This window comes from Ambystoma mexicanum, chromosome 9 (assembly GCF_040938575.1).
Source record: "Ambystoma mexicanum isolate Mex_15411 chromosome 9, UKY_AmexF1_1, whole genome shotgun sequence".
NCBI lineage: Eukaryota > Metazoa > Chordata > Amphibia > Caudata > Ambystomatidae > Ambystoma > Ambystoma mexicanum.
The window spans coordinates 1,216,879,102-1,216,885,101 of NC_090931.1; positions in this window are offsets into that span (position 1 = coordinate 1,216,879,102).

The following is a 6,000-nucleotide window of genomic DNA, read 5'->3' on the forward strand; positions in this document are numbered from 1 at the left end:
GAGAAGCCCGGTTTGGGAGGGGCCTTGAGGGGGGGTGCTGTCATGATCTCTGCTTCCAAAAGATCAGGACTTGCCCGACTCCCTTGGAAGCAGACCCATAACCCCGGTTCCGAGTGCCAGCCAGTCCCAATTGGGACCTTTTGGACCCTGTCCTGGCGCAGTGGCACCAGGCTCATAAAAATGCCCAGTCCCAGCGCTGGAAGCGCAGGGCTCATAATGCTTGGGTGGACTTACCTGCAGCAGACCATGCTGCTTACTTACCTGCCAGTTGAACCCCTGATCCTCTTCTGTTTGGGACTACTTTTCCTGTTGGGTGGGGCAGGAGCCACTCCCTAGGCTCAGAACACTGGAACTCTTCTGGAAAGCAGGAACTCTTTTCTTACCTAGGCGTGGCTGTGGAAGGAGACACCTAAGCACTACAGGAGGCTATTTAAACCACACCCGATGGATGAATCTTGCTTTGCGTTATTCTGCATTCTCTGCAGCAGAACGCTCATCGTGTCTTCTGCCTCTGATCCTGGGCCTAAGGGAACAAAGGCTTACCATCCTGGAATCCAGTCTTCAGCAGCACCTGTAAAGACAAAGAAAGAACAGGTTAACACTACTGTCTTCAGTGGCAGCGCATCTCTTACCTGGTCCATCGGCTGTCACCAACGCCTCGCGCTGCATTCCGGCATCTGAAAGACAAAGGCTTACCTCTTCGCATGCTCCGGAGGTCTTCGCACTGCATTCCGGCATCTGAAAGACAAAAGCTTACCAGCTCTTCGCACGCTCCGGAGGCCTTCGGCGCTGCATCCCGCATCTGAAAGACAAAAGAAGGTGCGTTTAAAGACATTGGGCAACTTTATTACTCACGTGCCATTACTCCTTCCCACGCCGAATCCAGTGGGTATTCCAGCACCCTTCAGCTTCTCTAAAGCTCCGAACTTGTACCTGCAAGATAAAAGGGATAGTTAGTGCGCATCGTGAAGCAGGCTACAAGCGCTTACTTACGTGCTTCCAGGCGCTTCTATTCCTCACGCGGGTTCGATCCTCAACTCTCATCAGCCCGCCATCCGCCATCGCCGGAACCCTGCAAAACAAGAGATATCATTACAAAAGACTTTTAAGACATTTGAAGTGCCCAGAACTTACCGTTCGTGCAGTTAACGACGGACAGCAGTCCTCTGAGGTCAAGAGGCCTGCACCCTTATCCAGTGAAGAAACTGGTTACGGCACCCTGCCCCGAGGCAGATGGAGAGCTCGGCGTTCACTTACCAAAGGTGAGGGTGTTAACCTTTGGGGTTCTACAGGAGAAGAGAAAGGGAAGAGGAGAGAGGCACCCAATAACCCCAGTTCATTAATCCCATATTTTCTATCTGCAGACATCTTACTCTTCGAGTCAGACATACAGTGCACAGAGGTCCAGCCCAAAGAGCCAACCGTGTGTTACACATCACCTTTGAAGATACGGCATTCACCCAGTCAAGACCGGCGCCTCTGCGGGAATCAGGTGAGCGTTACATTCTCTCTCTTGGCGCATCAGACATATGTCATCTAGATAGATTATAAGTCTTATCCCTTGACCTCTGAGGTGTGTCACAACTGGTTTTATCATCTCGGTAAAACACCATGGTGCTGATGCTAGGCCGAAGGGCAGGCATCGAAATTCCCATGTTGTTTTCTCCAGATGAATCTCAGAAATGTGCAGTGTTCCTCTGCTATGGGAATAGTCAGGTATGCATCTTTTAAATATATCCTGGCAAGCCAGTCTCCCTGATTTAAGACTGAGGTATCTCTTAGCAGGTGTATCCCTTCCATCTTGAAGTGTCTGTACACCACATATTGGTTTAGGCCTTTCAGGTTTATAATTGGTCTTGTCTTGTGCTTCCCCCTTTACTAGGAACATATTGCTTATATATCCCTTTGATTGAACTGTTACGGGTCTTATAGCTCTTTTGCTTTCTAGCCCTTGCAATTCTCCTTCCAGTAATAATTTGTCTTCTCTGTTAATTTCTAGACCCCTTGGTGGGTTTCCCTGATGTGGTGTCTCTAGAAAGTCTATGTAAAAACCTTGTGCGGTTTGTATTACCCAGGAATCTCCCGATATAGCCAACCAATTTTGTAAAAACTGAGCTGTCCTCCCCCCTACTTCTGGGGTACTTAGGTGTGGGTAGAATGTTCTCACCTGGGTTGTTTTGCTGACGTTCCCCTTGTCGCTAGTTTCTGCCTCTTCCTCTACTCCTTGATAGAAAGAAAGGCATTTGTCTACGATCCTCTTGCTCTTGCCACTGTGCTCTGTCTTGATAGGATCAATTATAGTGGAAACGGCCAGCTGAGCGACCCCTGCCTCTGCTGGCCCGTCCAAAAATGTGCCTCCCGGACACTCTTTTGAGAGAGGCTTGTGCCTTGTCCAAAGCCGCATAGGAATTCGCAAATTTGGTTAGCTCCCTGATAAAGGAGTCCCAAAATAATTAACCTTTCGCGTTGACACTGATTCCGAGGAGGCCAACTCGCTCAGTTTAGGATCAAACTTCACCAACAAAGATCTCCTTTCTGTGGTGATGGCATGGTTGGCGTTTCCCAACATACATATCGCCCTCTGGACCCACCCGATTAGAATTGACAGGTATATCGGCTCTCCTTTCACTTTAGCCTCTTCTCCGATCTGGAGAATTTTTGTGAGGGGTCCTGTCATGTCTAGCATCCTGTCTTGGCATGACCGCCAGGATCTATCCAGACCCTTCCTCACGTCTTTCGTGTATTTGCTCATAAATGTAATCATCTTTTCGTCCATTTCCGGTGTATCCGCTGCACCCTCTGGGAGGTGAGGTCTGGGGCATTCCGCCCTCAACTTACTCCTAGCCTCTTTGGCTAGTGGCGCTCTCAAGTGCTTCTTTAGATAAGCCGCTATTCTTTTTGGCGGCTCCCATTCTGAAGACCTGGGGTGATGTAATGGTTTCCTCCATTACATCACGCGATGTGTGTGGCACTTGGGACTTTACCTTGTCTACGACGGCTCAGGTTGTAAGAGGCATTGCCGGTCTAGTTGTAAACACGTTCTCTACGTTTTCACCGGAAGCAGTAGGACGTCGGTAGAACGCCGCCACGCCCACAGCGAGAGATGTCAATACATTAAAAGAGGGGAAAGCGGACTGCACGTCGCGTCACTACTCTACTAGAGGTTGCGAGACGCTCCGTGAGTACGCTTCAGGGCAATTCCGTATTTTCCTACCAGTTTCTGCTCTGACTTGAATCCTTTCATCTTTCATAATTTTAGACTCCTCTTTCTGCTTTTCTTTAGGAACATGTGCCTTCATCTGGGGCCTCTTACGACCCGCCATCGGTTCGGCTCCATCAGTTTCGTTGTCAAGCCCCGTTTTTCAGTATTCCGGTAGGCGCAGCTTAATCGCATTAGTGTTTCTCTTTGTTCTGCTGCCGGCTAAGATTTTGACAGGCTCAGTGGTTTTTTCCTCTCCATTCAGGAAGCAGCATTGGTCATGGGAGCTCTCATCTCAACCACGGGAACTACCATTCCCAGAATCCCCTTCAGTACCCTATTCAGAATCCTTCTTACTCTGGCAAGGAGGCTCGGCTTTCACCCTTTTCAGGTGGAAAGGCTTTTTCTATTTTAATAACTAGTATCTGATATTTCTGTTAGCAGACGACTTTGCAACCTTTGTTTTGTTATTTTCGTATTAGAAGGCTCAGTGAATATGAACTTCCTCTTCTGCCTCCGCTATTGAATTTCCAGTCCTTTGGGCATTTTCGGTAAGGGGCGGGGAGCTTTCTATAGTATCTGCTATTCATGTTGTTGGCTGTTCTTTAAGCTAATTTCTGTTCTTTACCACATCTACAGCTGGGCAAAATAGAACACACAGCTACTCCAGAGACCAGAAATCAAGAATAATACCAACTGTTTCCGAGAGAAGGAGAGCGTTTACCCACGCACCCTAGCAGCTCAGCACAGGGTTTTCTCCCCCTCAAGGGTTTCCCTGGGACTCTCTCCAGGGGATAGCCTTCTAGCGCTGACCGCGCAGAGAGTTCCAGGGGGATTCTCTCTCTCTTCAGGATTCAGTGCAATCCCTCCTTGCACCTGTCTTGGTGAAGATAAGGTAGGAACTGCTGTCAGACTGTTACATTTTTTGTGTTGTTGGCTTACTGGAAGACCTATTTTAGGCTTCACCAAAGTTGGGTTGGTTCAGTAGGTTATAGTTACAGTTAGTGACGCCCATAGTATCCATAGATCACTCTGAAGAATTAGTTTCTAAGGATGGACCCCCAACAACAACAAGCCCAACAAATTCAGCAGCTTATTGCTGCAGTTCAGTCTTTAACAGCAACAGTTCAGCAGCTGAAGCAGGAGAATGTTAATCTCCGTCAACAACAGCAACAAGATACAGAAATGATTGTTTTGAAGGTCTCCTTAAGATTTGACGATAAAGAAGTGCAAAATATCCCGGCCCTTATTGATAGTGGGGCCGCAGGAAACTTTGTGGACGATCTTTGGGCTAAGGAACAAGGGATTCCTAGATCTACCAATAATGTGACTATCCCAGTCGAAAGTGTGGACGGAAGTCCCTTTGTCTCAGGGCCTATCAAAGATCAGACCAATCTAATTGAGATGGTTATTTCTTCTCATTCCGAGATACTCACATTAGACATTATAAGAGCTGCTCATTACCCAGTGATTCTTGGTTTACTGAGGTTAAGAAGAAATAACTTGTTTATTAATTGGTTGGCTGGATCGTTTTTCTTGGGGTTTGAGTATTATTTGGAACATTGTATACAGATTCATTCATCTGTACACACTGGAAGGGTCTCTTCTTTGCAGACTCCGTCAAATGTTCTCTTCCTTAACCAGATAGCGGGTTTACCACAGGAGTATCAAGAATTTCAACTGGTATTCACATCGTCAGAATACTCAGAGCTACCTCCCCATTGGAGAGATAATTGTGTCATCGAGTTGATTCCAGATCAACCATTACCCTTTGGCAGAATGTACATACTATCAGCATCTTAGAAAGAGGCTCTTCGGGAATATTTGCAGGCTAACTTAAAAAATGGCCTGATTACGGAATCCACCTCATCCCCTGCTGCTTCACTGTTTTTCATTCCCAAAAAGAATTCCCAGGAATTACGTCCTTGCATTGACTACCGGGGTCTCAATAAGATTACAGTCCCGGACAAGTACCCCATGCCATTAAAACCTGATATTCTGGAAGCAGTCGTGGGTGCCAAGGTGTATACGAAGTTAGATCTAAAAGGGGCTTATCATCTCATCCGCATAAGACCTGGAGATGAGTGGAAAACCGCATTTCGCACCCCCTTTGGTCATTATCAGTACCAGGTGATGCCCTTTGGTTTATCAAACGCACCCGCAATATTCCAAAGATTTATGGACCATCTATTCGCCGATATCCTCCTCCATTATGTCATCGTTTATTTAGATGATATTCTGATCTTTTCCAAATCTCTGCCAGAACATCAGAAGCATGTCAGAGAAGTACTTTCTAGACTACAACACAACCATTTGTATTGCAAGATCGACAAATGTGAATTCCACCAGTCCTGAGTCTCTTATTTGGGGTACATTTTATCTAATACAGGGATTGCGATGGACCCTTCTAAAATCTCCTCCATTCAAGAATGGCCGGCTCCAACCACAGTGAAATAGATCCAACGATTTGCCGGATTCGCCAATATTTACCGCAGATTCATACCCCACTTCTCCACACTAACTCATCCTCTTACTTCACTTCTGAAGAAGGGAGTTCCCTTTCAATGGTCCGACACTGCTCAAGGAGCTTTTGAAGAATTGAAGAGAAGATTTACATCTGCTCCAGCATTAATGAATCCAGATCAAAATAACTCATTCATAGCTGAAACCGATGCATCTCATTATGCCCTAGGAGCTGTGTTACTTCAGAAAGACACCAATGACCAAGAACGCCCGATCGCATATCTATCCAAGACTTTGTCTCCTGCGGAATTAAACTATTCAGTTTTGGAAAAAGAACT